The sequence below is a fragment of the Dermacentor variabilis genome, chromosome 6 (genome assembly GCF_050947875.1).
Source record: "Dermacentor variabilis isolate Ectoservices chromosome 6, ASM5094787v1, whole genome shotgun sequence".
Lineage (NCBI taxonomy): Eukaryota > Metazoa > Arthropoda > Arachnida > Ixodida > Ixodidae > Dermacentor > Dermacentor variabilis.
This window is the reverse complement of record NC_134573.1, coordinates 184,583,218-184,596,852: the sequence shown is the minus strand read 5'-3', so window position 1 is coordinate 184,596,852 and position 13,635 is coordinate 184,583,218. Positions and strand designations below refer to the sequence as shown.

The following is a 13,635-nucleotide window of genomic DNA, read 5'->3' as shown; positions in this document are numbered from 1 at the left end:
ACCAGATTAAGTGGCCGGTTGGCTACTCTGCACAGGGGGACTGGGTAAGGAGAGAAAAGATGAGAAAGCAAGAGGGGAGTAAAAAAGAACTGTAAAAAGAAAGGAACGAATCAGCGGTATTGTAGCAGAGGTGCGGCAGTAGTACGAAACATTTTTTACGTGTGGTCAGTTTAGCAAATTGGCCCCAAATTAATTGGACCCAGCACTACAGCTTCCAAAATGCTCCAAGAATTTGTTTGCACGCGCTATATATGTTAGCTTATCGAGACTACGCGCAGTAAGGGATAACTAAAGGCTCAATCCCACCGGCGACTTGAGGAGGTCGCGCGACCATTTGCGACTGGCGACCAAAAAGCGACTGAAGGCGACTGATGCTCACACCGGCAAGCCTGGCCAAGCAGGACCTGGAAGTCGCAATCCCGGAGATAATCGTTCTCAGCGACAGCTCTGTGGGTCTACGAAGCTCACTCGTACTTCGCGGCTTTCGCGTTCCGGCGACAGCCAAGCGTCTTGATTATAGCTAAGAAGAAGACGTCGTCACTGTGCCGATGCTCTCTACCGTGCGTCAGCGGTGGCAGGGAGACGCTAGTGGGCGCACCCGAGCCTCCGTACGCGATAAGTGGCCGGCCACGCTAGCCGCCTCCTGCCGCAACTCCGCGGCGCATGACGAGTATTATCGACAGTGAGTTGTAATTTCTACTTCACGTTGCGTGGGAATCGGTGCTTAATTGTTGCGCTTTCTTTTGCTGCTGTGTAGCTTCCTGCGAATGCTACCACGAACATTCGACACGCTGCCGGAACTGCTGCGTGCCGGCATCACGAGGCAAGACACCAGTTAGATAGCTGTAGTCTGCCATGGTGGCGTGGACTTCATATTTGTTGCGACGCAGGAGGACGCTGGATGAAAACACATGCTGACGCTGCTCTCGGTGCGCCGGTGATTGGTTTAGCAGTTTTGCGACCACGGTCGCGCGACTGAGAAATCGAGCAGCGAGCCACTAGTCATTTTTCGAGTAAGAGACCGATTGCGACCATTTGCGACTGGTCGCTTCGAGCCCAACTTGGTCGCGCGACCGCTGTCAGTCGCCGGTGTGAATCAGCCTTAATATTCTTAACACGAAGGTGAGGTTTTAGTTGGAGTCGCAGTTCTGCTACCAGTTGCTGAAAATGGTGCATGGCGTCTTATTGAAATCCCCGAAATAAATGTAATGGTGGAACTATCCTGATTAAGGTTCATTTAGGGGACAAATGGTCATTTTAGCATAGTACGACAAAGAAATGCACCCTTTTCTTGCCTTTCAATTTAAACGGGGAGATTACGTCAGTTTGGACTTTAAGAAAAAAATTCAGTGGCAATTTAGTGGTACATGCGAGAGAAATGGGGTAGCATTGCGTCGCACGTCTTGGAGGACCTTGATCCAGCATTTAGACCGCGTTCGCCACATTTGAAACTGTTGTTCAGGGGCTCACTCGACGCACGTGCTACCTCTTCGAGGGCAGAAGTGCAACTCACGGTGGTCTGGAGCAACCCGCTTCCAGTTAGTTGCACTACACACACAAATACGCACTTTTTGCCACTTTGGTTCCCCTAATGCTAACGTATTAAAACTTCCATCGGAAAAATTACACCCACAGAGACCCCTGTATAGGAGACGCGCAATATGTATTCTGTGTTTAAGAGATTGGGTCGCAACCTTGAAATGTGTGCATTTATGACGCGTGGTATTTACTGTCATTGCGTTTTCATTTAGCAATAGAACGAAGCTTTCACGACAGCAGCTGGTCATGCAGATAAGTTGTTCACATTCGCCATAACCTCCCTACCTTCTACTTTTCTCTTTCCTCCTCCATACCTGATCTTGCGCACACTGGCACTTCGGAAACAACAATGCTCAAGTGCAACTTCGTTCATAAAATAGTCGACCGCAATGCCACTTGTAGTCGCACAGTTTCTTTAATTATCAATGCATTTTAGGCCAAACTGGTAGTCAGAGGAAAATGATGACTAAACGGGTGGTGATTAGTTCATGAGCATGTAATCCAGAATAAGCGATGTCAAATACTCAGAACCATAATCTCGCCAAGAGGTTCATCGGAACATAGTTCCTACTGAAACTGGTTCCTGCACATAATGGCTCGTCAGAAGTTCAGTCATCGCTGATCACAGTATCATGCCGGCTGACGACAATGTTTTCAATTCACTTTTAATTAAACTGCTCCTCTACGTCCCCGGCTTTTATTACGTTAACATCCCAGCCTTAATAGGGACGTTGTGACGACAGGCGTAGCGCGGCGCACGTTTTATATGAGGCTCATCAGTTTTCCGGTCTCTCTCGCGCTCTGCGCATAAACGCTCGCGGCGAGGAGCATGCTCGCTGGAGTGGACGTCCTAGTATAAGTTCCGCCTGTACACCGAGTGGAGGAGCCATCGTCTATCCGGGCGTCGGCGTTTCTTCCCCCCTTCATTTACCCGCCATCTATCCCCTCCGCCGGCAGTGGCGCCTCGAATCTCGCTGTCTTTTGGCCCTGTATGAAGCTTCACAGTCAAATAGGCTTTAATTAGAAGTGAAGTCTTTAGCGGCGCTTAATCACTGGGAAAGGAAGACCGACCGACCGACAGCGCAGCAAAAGCTCATGCAGCAACAACGCTGCGCAAACGGGATCCGGGAGTTGCAGCGTCTCCCCTTTCTCTTGATGCGTATCCCCCCTTTGTACCTCCCTCTCTCTCGCACACTCGGCTGACGTTCCTGGGAGCCGCTGTAGCAGCGTGCTGCTGCCAGTAATAGTCGCGTTGTCCTCCGTCCCGCGAGTCTCTCGAGACCCGATATCCCTTCACCGACGGATGAAGGCATAGCGCCGCGTACGGCGGAGTCAGTTTTCTATTCCGAGCCCGAGAGCGAGGCGTCCACTCTTTCTCTGCGCCCGACAACCCGCTCGCTCATCCTGAACGCTTAAAATGCGGCGCGGTGTGGCCGGTGCTCGCACCCGAATCCCCGTGCGAGGTGGTTGCGAAGCTTTTACGCACGGGACCGCGCGGCTAGATGCTGCCGAGGGGATGCGGGCGGCCGAAACCGTCTCGCGAGAGGCCGGTTTTGAATTTCCGGAGGATGGCGGCACAATGCGTAGCGCTCACGCGTGTCAGTGTGCATAGCTGAAGCGTCACGCCACCGCGCCTCCTGGGCTCGCAGGCTTGATTGCGCACCCTTCCATCTCCGCGCACGGCGCTCCCGCAGCACGGACGAACTCGGGCTGGAACCAACGAGACTGCGGCAGGAAATTCGCTTCCGGTGCGATGCCTTCGCGCGCCACCCTGCGTCACTTCCTGCCGGTCTCGGTAGTAGGGGAGATGATAATCGCGCCGGATCCATGCGCAGCCCGGAATGCTCCTGCTTACGGGGATTGTAGCGCACAATGACGGGGATGCTCGTGGTGTTATGGCGTTTCTGCGGGGGTAAAGTGCGCCTGTTGAGTGCTCGGGGAAAGTGAATCCCGCAGCGTCACGAAATTTTCGGTGGCAGTTAACTAACCTGGATTCATTTGATACTTTCCGCCCCTGTGTATTTCGACTCGACGAAAGTATAAGTAAAAAAAAGAATTTCGAACCAAGTTCCGAAACACACATAGCCAACCACTCTTCTACCACTAAAGTTGATTATATCTTGTATTTCATTCTTTATAAAGTTATTCCTCGGAATTTTGACAACGGCAGCCCACAAGCAAATGTAATGGAAAAAATATTGAAAAAAATTGGCCCTCGATTACGCTTCTTAGTAATGCGATCTTTGAGCGCATCTGCTGCCTTATTTCAACAAACGGCAGCCACATACAGAACACGCAGTGCCGAACGGAGGCGGTTCTGCGTTTCGGATTGGGCAGTACACACCGCGATCCGCCGCTATCAAGCCGGCGCTCCAGCGACGCGCCATCGCGCCATCTTATATTGAGTCACCGCCGCGGAGAGGGGGGAGGGGAGATTAGCAATCATTATTTAATGTTTCTTCTAATGGTGGGATGAGAAAACGGGTGGAGAACAGCGGTATTGTGTAGAGGTCACACACACACTCATTCACTCACAGACAGGCTTGAATGTGGCCGCACAGTAGAAGTAAGGGGACGAAACGCTATAACTGCCTTTCCAGTCTTGCAACGGCACTGCGCCAGGTAAGGGGAGGTATAGGGCAAGTGTAGAGGCGGGAGAAGGACAGCCAGGTGCAAACACTGCATGACAGAGGCGACAAATTCCACTGAGGAATGCGCCCCATAGAGAAAGAAATTTCAACAAGAGCGGACACTCCCATAGAGCCCAGCGGCCGAATTGACTGTAGCACACCAAGCGGATGTTGTTGACTCCTTCCGGTTTCGGTTTTGGGCGCGCGCGTTTTGAACACCACTTGGTACACGCCGCGCCGGCTCCGCTGCTCGGCGCGGCATTCATTTTTTCTTTCTTTTCGCTTCTGCTGAGCCTCGCGTGGCCTTGGCGTGGAATCGTTTCATTATTAAGTAGAAATTATTGCGATTGACCTTTACAAGACTGCACCGAATCTGTCAGGTGCAATTTCATAAAGAAAACGAAAGACGCCTTCTGAAATGATGAAATGTTTATTTTGCTCTATATAAATGCTCGTTCCGGGCTTCTGCATTCATCCAAAGTTGTGGCACCAGGTAAGCAGCAGTCGTTGCCGTACGATGCTCCACCGGATGCCATCAGCTGAAAGAAAGTAAATTACAAGCATGTATCATTTTGGTATATTGACCTAACAGGAGTATTTCGTGTAGAGGCGAAACGTGCGTAAGTGGTGAATGAGCGGCATTACAGATAAATTCACTTTTACGTATATTTCGCAGCAAAGACTCCTCCCAAACAATGCTACAAAATTTTCAAGCAGCCCTCCTTTCCCGGGCATTATTTCCTGCACTTCAAGTGCACAAATACACGGGTGACTGCGCGTTTCCAAAGCAACTTGGCCTCAGTCGACACGATGGTACGCCAAGTACGCAAAGGTGGCTACAACACAGGCTCAGCCAGACCATGTTACACGCTCGCAGAATGCCTTCTAATCGCACTGAAGTCAGGCTCGTGGGTGCAAAGCCTGTTTTCAGTCGCTCAGAATACATAAATGTCATGTTCTTGAGCTCCTCCTCGTTATCTTTTACGCGTCCTGCCGGCGCATGCAACACTCCCGTGTTATCACTCTCGGCAATCGCTCGTCGCGTTTTCGAGAAGCGTGAGTACCGAAATAAGGTATATGTTGTTGCAGGGCTATAAAATGCGTCACAAACTTGTCCCACTAAAATTCAGTACACGCAAAACCAACTCACTATGGCCGGCTTGCTTTTTTGCTAACACCTTCACAACCCCAGGCGCGGCGAGCAAGCCTCAAGATATCCTAAAGAGTTACCAAATAAATTGCAATACTTTTTCGGGTCAGAGAATGCGTAACGAACTTCTACCAGTAAGATTCAGTACACGCGGAACTGCGGCACACAGCCGAGCTGCTTTTCGCTAACTGAGTCAATAAGCCGGGCGCGGCAACCGTGCTTCTAGATTACCCCAAATATAACGACGTTAGTTACAATAATGTTGGGGGCCACAGAATGCGCGAAAACTTGTCTGTCTTAGGCGCTACGACGTAGTACACGCATGTACACGCGCAAATGCGTCACACGGCCGAGCCGGTTTTCGCTTACTGCGTCAATAAGCCGGGTGCGGCAAGCGTGCTCCAAAACTACCGAAATAAGTTACAGTAATGTTGGCGCTCATAGAAAGCGCCGCAAACATCTCCCAGGAAGAGGCATTAACTCAAATTAACTGCGCCAGGACGGCGGAGCTGTTTTTCGCTAACTGCGCCACTCGAACTAAGCCTAAATCTGCTTAAAATGCGCCGCACACTGTCAAACACAATTTCTCACCTTGCCGTAGTCCAGTAGGGCAGTGGTGCCGTGTCGAAATGCAGACGATACGGAAGAAAAGCATAGAGAAGGCCGGGAGCCCAAAAACATGGGCTATATATCCACAACAGACGGGTCGGCGAGCACGCGAGCTTCGTACGTACGACCGGCCTCGCTCACTCCTGCGGCTTGTCTGGCGCATGACGTATGCACGCGCGTCTGGCGTGCCGCTAGCTTGTTGCTAGGCAACGAAACAAAAAGTTGCAAAGTATAAGTTCATTTACACGCAAAACTTTTTCACTTTTAATGGGAAGGAATAAAAAAATAAAACGTTGTCTGGAAGTTTATCTCACATTCTTTTTTTTCTGATGCTCGCGTCAACTGACGGTTGTTGTTGAAACTAGGCGTGACGTGTTTCCTGTTGCCAGTTTTTGAAGAGTGTCCCCTCTTGTTGAATTTCTTTCTCTATGTGCGCCCCGCAAACGGGGAGGCGAGAGACAAGTCTGAAGGCACGTTTAATGTCCAACGTTATCAGCGCGCGGGCGAGCGTCGTTCGCGGTCAGTCACGCTACGTCGGTTGCGCTGCGTCAGCCGAGATGCCATTCCCTCTACAACGCGCGCGCCGTCGGCTGCTATGTTCGGAGCATGCGCAGAACATTCGCCATGCTGCGCGCCGTCCGCAAAACCCGTCTGCAGAGTTGTGTTGGCGCCTTTTTCTTCGCGCGCAATGCATTGTGGTGCGAGGGTTCCGCCGACTTCGACGCACGAATGGCTCAGGAGCCATATCGGCGCTGGGCCCGTCGCGGCGCGTTGGAAGCCGCCAGTTACGTTAGCTGCGCCGGTGCGCCCGACTATAGAGGGGTCGTTTTCGCCGACGTGACGTAGCGTGCGCGCGCGCGGGCGTTACGTCGGACTATAAACGGCCCTTGAGAACCGTACAGCCACGTGACGCGACGCGGAGACGGATGAGCGGAGAGCCGTGGATCACGCGCGAGGCGACAAGGAACACCCGCCGCCGGCACCGCGGCAGTGCCGCGACCACGGGAGAAGGGACGGTGAGGGCGTAGTGGACGGTGACTCGGCTTTGGAGGACAGGTAGAGCGCAAGACTCGCGCCGCGCGCGAGAGATGACAGCAGGAGCGCGCGCAGCTAGACCAGCGCGCGGATGATGACCTTGGTTACGGCGAGGCCGACGGCGACGAGAAACGTGGGGACGGGCGCCAAAGAGCTGCGTTCTAAAAAAGGCGTGAGCGCAAGATATTTACACGTTAGGTGTGGTTTGTTCCATGTCCGGACGCTCTGGCTGTCCACTTACGCGAACTGTACGTTTTACGGACGCCGCCGTGTATGGAACGAAGAACAAGGGCGCAGTGGCAGTGGTCTGCGACCGCCGAGGTCACGTCACCTCCACTGCATCGACCCGCCCCTGCACGACCACGGAAGCAGAAGAACTGACCATCGCGTTAGCCATCAGCGAAGGCCAACACGCAAACAAACCACAGGCGGTCCTCACGGATTACCAGCAGGCCTGCCACAACTAGCGTACAGGGAAGAATCGGAACACTTGCTGCACAAGTCCTAGCCCAAGTACTCAAGGAACACACTGAAGACATAACCACCAAAACCATAATCTAGATACAGGGCCACACTGTCATCACGGGTAACCTGCAGGCCGACAGAGCAGCTTGAGGATTCGTACATAACCTAGCACTCATGACGCCAGCTGCAGAAGACCTGGACCCTGTCGACCTTGAGGTTTCAGCCATCGTGAACTACCACAGAGGTAGTCACTTGCGATACCCACCACCCCATTGAAATTTAGAGACAGAGGATGCCGCTGCCTGGCGTAGGCTCCAGACAGGCACTTACACGAACCTACACATATTACATCGCATACACCTCACAGCCTACAGGGACGAACGCCCGTGGTCCGGGGCCACACCATCCCTGTACCAGATTACGATGGAGTGCGTGCTACACAACATAGAACACCACGAGGGAGCATAGGGAGGCACTGCTCCGCAGCTAGGTCTTCGACGACCAGCTCAACCTGATCCAGAGAGCTGAGAAGACGGCAAAAGCCAGTGGAACCCTGGACAAGAGGCCTCGACCATTAACGATTATTCTGATTATTCTTTATTCTTTTAATGAATTTTATGTATCCTATATACTACGCGAACTTTGAACACCAGTACGAGCAATACTATCGCACGAAATCATGAGACGCACGTGCAGGACGCACGTGCAGGCTATAATCACGGGAAGCGTACCCTGTGCCCATTGTTTGGATCCGACTGCTGGTACGATCTGTTGGGAACTCGGCGCTGACGCCCGTGGTTGTACCTGGGTCGCAAGCCCCAAGGGTAGCGTTGGCCTGGCGGCCTGGGGTACAACTGCAAGCATCCGAAGGTCCCGGCAAAGCATGAGTCGACAGGTAACAACGAAACAACTTGTTTATTTTAACATCGCAAAGAGTTGGCGGTCAGGTTTGACCGAAGTAGAGAGACGGGAGAGCACTTCACTCAACGGAAGAAATCGGAGCCCTCCTCTGGCGTCCGGGGGCAGCTGTTTTTATACTCTCGCAGTTGAGGGCAAGAAGGAACCCCTCAAAAGACGAGCACGTGAATGTACAATGGGCTAATGGTGACGCACACTGTCGTAGCGATGCCGTAGCACCATGTCGTGGCGCTGCGCACGATCTCGTAGCACCTGGTCGTGGCGCTGCGCAGCACACTGTCGTGGCGCTGCGCAGCATACTGTCGTGGCGCTGCGCAGCACACTGTCGTGGCGCTGCCGGTCGGACACAATGACTGTAACGAGAAGATGGTCCCTGCTTTGGCATCGCCTGTTTCGGGCACAATGACTGGAACGAGATCCCTGCTTTGGCATCGCCTGTTTCGGGCCCAATAACTGGAAGGAGATCCCTGCTTTGGCCTCGCCTGTTTCGGGCACAATGACTGGAACGAAATCCCTAGGCGGTCGCATCGCCGCAGACGCGCCTGGAAACACCTGGCGATGAGTGTTGCGGTGACGACGATCGGGCCAAAATGTCCGCCGCCCCGCCGCCGTCGCGCCGGCAAAACCACGTGTCGCAGGCGAAACGCAACAGACCGCCCCGCCGGGGAAAGGAGATCCCGATGGACAGGGGACTGCATCCGCTGTCCGGAGGGATGTCGCTCGATGATGCTCATAACCGAAGTCGGGCGTCCCTTGACGTTTCTTGAGCGCAGCGCACAGAGAAGGCCTCGTTCTCTCGTTCAGGTTCGCACGGGACACTGCAAAGTGACTTCGGGAGAGTTCACATTTTTGTTCTCGTTCCCGGCAAGCGTTAGAACTACGCTGAAAACTCAACCGCTCAGTCAGCAAGCACGGCACAACCCTCACTAAGCCCTGCCAGGCTCTTTCCCCTTTTTATACCACTGCCTAGTTCCTTACAGTAGTCTAGCATCACTCAGAACGCGTCCACAAATTGAAAAATTGCACTAGAAAGCATATCATCACTTTGAAACACTAAACAAAAGCAATATGTTAAAAAAAATCCTGCCTCAGGAAGAAAAACATCAGTAACAAACAATTTTGAGGCTGATTCCTACGTTAGGGGCTTCGACTTAAGCCATCGGCGTTACCGTTGAGACTCCCCTTTTTGTAACGCACCTCAAAGGAATATTGTTGTAAAGCGAGGCTCCAGCGCAGGAGGCGGCCATTTTTGGGAGAGATGGTCTGCAGCCATTGGAGAGGGCAGTGATCTGTCTCAATGATAAACCTCGAGCCGGCTAGATAGCATGACAATTTCTGAACGGCCCACACGAGACATGCACACTCTTTCTCGGTGGCGCTATACGCCTGCTCACGACTGGTCAGCTTACGACTAGCATACAGGACGGGGTGTTCTACTTCTCCATTTTCCCGTTGGCACAGTACAACGCCCATGCCTCGCTCACTAGCATCGCACTGAACAATGAACCCTTTTGTATAGTCTGGCGATCGTAGCACAGGCTGGCTTGTTAGGGCACTCTTTAGGGCGCTAAAAGCTCTTTCCTTTGTCTCGTCCCAGACGACTGTTTGAGGCTCTGTCTTTCTTAGAGCATCCGTCAGGGGAGCCGCGATATCAGAGTACCTAGGGATGTACCTCTGATAGTAGCCGGCGACACCTAAGAACGACCGAATATCGGTCTTTGTGCGCGGTTGCGGAAAGTCTCGCACAGCGGCCACTTTTATTTCAGAGGGGCGGCGACGACCCTGACCAATCACGTGACCGAGGTAGACAACCTCGGCCTGTGCTAACTGGCACTTAGGAGCCTTTACTGTCAAGCCTGCTTCGCGCAGGCGGGTTAGCACTGCCCGCAAGTGTGTCATATGCTCAGACCAGGATGCGGAGAATATCGCTACGTCGTCTAGATACGGTAAAGCGAATTCTTGCTGTCCCCGCAACACTTTATCCATGAGACTTGAAAAACAGTATGGCGCGTTCTTCAAACCAAAACTCAACACTTTAGGACGGAATGTTCCCATTGGTGAAATGAACGCCGCATACCTACTAGCCTCTTCTGTAAGTGGAACCTGCCAATAACCCCTGACAAGATCTAGGGTGGAAATAAACTGAGCGCTACTAACTTTCTCAAGGCGCTCCTCGATGTTAGGGATCGGATAAATTTGATCCTTAGTGATGGAATTAAGCCTGCGGTAGTCGACGCAAGGACGAGGTTCCTTGCCCGGTACCTCAACTAAAATCAAAGGGGAGGTATAATCACTCTCACCTGCCTCAATAACACCGAGCTGTAGCATTTTCTTTACCTCAGCCTCCATAATATCGCTCTGGCGGGGTGACACCCGATACGCCTTGGATCGTACTGGCTCTGTGGAGGTAAGTTCTATATCATGAGTAAGTACAGAAGTCCTACCAGGCCCCTCAGAGAACAGACCTTGAAACTCTTGTAATAGCTGGTGTAGTTCGGTTTTCTGCTCAGGCGACAGCGGTGCTTTACTGATAAGGTCACTAATGACTTGACCGGTGTCTTCCCTGTTCGTCACTGAGCCTAGTCCTGGAAGCTCGACCGGAAGCTCTTCAGGAACGTTTACCATCATGCACACCACTGCTTCCCTTTGTCTATAAGGTTTGAGCAGATTACAGTGGTAAACTTGCTGTGCTTTCCGCTTTCCTGGCAGACTTACCACGTAGTTAACGTCCGACAGTTTCTGAACAATTCGCGCTGGGCCCTCCCACTGCACGTCTAGTTTGTTGTTTAGCGATGTGCGCAATATCATGACCTCATCGCCAACCTCAAAACGACGGGCCCTGGCTGTCCGATCATAATAAACCTTGGCCCTCTGCTGGGCCTTTGTCATTGCTTCACCTGACAACTCCTGTGCCCTTCTTAAGCGTTCGAGGAGCTTAAGCACGTACTCCACCACGACTGGGTCGTCGCCCCTACCTTCCCATGATTCTCGAAGCATGCGAAGCGGAGATCGAAGCGAGCGACCGTACACCAGTTCAGCTGGCGAAAACCCCGTAGCCGCATGCGGCGCGGTCCTTAAAGCAAACATCACCCCAGGCAGACACAGCTCCCAGTCAGTTTGATGTTCAAAACACAAGGCTCTCAACACGCGCTTCATGACGGAGTGGAGCTTCTCAACGGAATTCGACTGTGGGTGGTACACTGAGCTGTGTAGCAGCTTTACCCCACACCTTTCGAGAAAAGTTGTCGTCAAAGCGCTAGTAAACACTGTGCCCTGATCTGATTGAATTTCTGCAGGAAAACCAACTCGCGCAAATATGGACAGTAGTGCATTAACTATCTCAACTGAGCTGAGTTCTTTAAGCGGCACTGCTTCAGGGAACTTTGTCGCTGGGCAGATCACAGTCAAAATGTGTCTGTACCCCGTGGCTGTTACCGGCAGAGGTCCCACAGTATCAATAACGAGCCGTCTAAAAGGCTCCGTAATGATAGGTACCAATTTCAACGGCGCCCTCGATTTGTCCCCTGGTTTGCCCACCCGCTGACAAGTGTCACATGTCCTCACGAAATGGTCTGCGTCCCGAAAACACCCTGGCCAATAGTACTCTTGCAAGAGACGGTCCTTAGTTTTCTTAACTCCTAGGTGTCCGGACCACGAACCCCCATGTGACAAGCGCAACAGATCCTGACGATAGCATTGAGGCACGACCAGCTGGTCGAACTCCACTCCTCGGCGGTCTAGATACTTCCGGTACAGGACTCCACCTCTTTCCACAAAACGCGCAGTTTTCCTGGCGATACCTTCTTTGACATTGCAGCGCACGTTTTCCAGGCTGCCATCCTTTTTTTGCTCGGCTATCAAAGCCGTCCGGCTGACTTTTAGCAACCTATCAAGTCCGTCTGACGTAGGCGCGATGAGCAAATCAGTAGATAGCTCTTCTAACTTTCCCGCGTCGGGATTTTCCTCTCCAGTATCTGGCGCCTTCAACGCTACAGACTCAATTTTATTCTGTTCGGGCGTGCTCTGAATATCAGCTTGCTGCGCCTCTGACCCTTTTTCGTTGTTTGATAACGTCGGCCCCGCAACTACCGCCTTTGCAGCGAGCTCCCGAACCTTCGATCTGGTCAAGGCCTGAACACTAGCTTCACCAAACAAAAGCCCCTTCTCGCGCAGGAGGTGATCGGACCTGTTTGAAAATAGGTACGGGTACTGGGGTGGCAGCATAGATGACACTGCCGCCTCTGTCTCAAGCGCTCCGAAAGGTCCTTCAATAAGCACCTTTGCTACTGGCAGACACACGCTATGAGCTTCCACGGCTTGCTTGATCCACGCGCACTCGCCCGTGAACATATGGGGTTCTACGTAAGACGGGTGAACTACATCCATCGTAGCTGCGGAATCGCGAAGCACTCGGCACTCTTTCCCGTTTACGAGGAGGTCTCGCATGTAAGGCTCAAGAAGCTTCATGTTCTCGTCAGTGCTGCCTATTGAAAAAAACACAACTTTTGGTGTTGTTTCCGGACACTGCGCCGAAAAGTGACCCGGCTTCTGGCACGTATAACAAACGCCCGCTCGCCTCATCTCGAACCGCTTTCTGCGTTCGGCTTCGGCTGCCGTCTCTTTACGTTTGGTCGGATTGCTTTCACTCGCATCCTCACTACGCGTGTCCCCCTTAAATCTCATGGGCGTGAACCTTGGCCTCTCAGACTTGGAGCCAAATTCACCCTTTTGACCGTCCTTAGCTCCGCGAGCTCGACGCGTCACAAACTCCTCGGCTAGCTCAGCGGCTCTAGCCACCGTACTCACGTCTGGCCTATCCAAGACCCAGTATCGCACGTTCTCCGGTAACCGACTATAAAACTGTTCTAGCCCGAAACACTGCAGAACTTTATCGTGGTCACCAAACGCTTTCTCTTCTTTGAGCCACTCCTGCATGTTCGACATAAGCCTATACGCAAACTCTGTATATGACTCACTTTTGCCTTTCTCATTTTCCCGAAACTTCCGACGGAACGCTTCCGCAGACAGCCGGTACTTTTTTAGCAGACTCGATTTTACTTTGTCGAAATCCTCTGCTTCCTCTCTATCCAAGCGAGCGACTACGTCGGCCGCCTCGCCGGGTAACAAAGTGAGCAAGCGCTGTGGCCACGTTTCCCGAGAGAACCCCTGCTTCTCGCACGTTCGCTCAAAGTTAACCAGGAACAAACCAATGTCCTCTCCAAGCTTAAACGGCCGCATCAGGTCAGTCATTTTGAACAATACTCGTTCTCCTGCACCGTGTGCCTGACT

General features: G+C 52.4%; 1 protein-coding gene and 1 long non-coding RNA gene across 2 annotated transcripts in view; one reads left to right on the top strand and one right to left on the bottom strand.

Moving 5' to 3' along the window:
• LOC142585938 (plexin-B-like) overlaps nucleotides 1–13,635 on the top strand; it is a 547,589-nt gene that overhangs the window by 336,143 nt on the left and 197,811 nt on the right. The gene's annotated exons all lie outside the window — the stretch shown is intronic.
• On the bottom strand, nucleotides 4,581–6,260 carry LOC142584463 (uncharacterized). Its single transcript, XR_012828797.1, has 2 exons — nucleotides 5,911–6,260; nucleotides 4,581–4,708 (listed from the first exon to the last, which is right to left on the bottom strand). It is a non-coding gene; the product is annotated as an uncharacterized LOC142584463 (long non-coding RNA).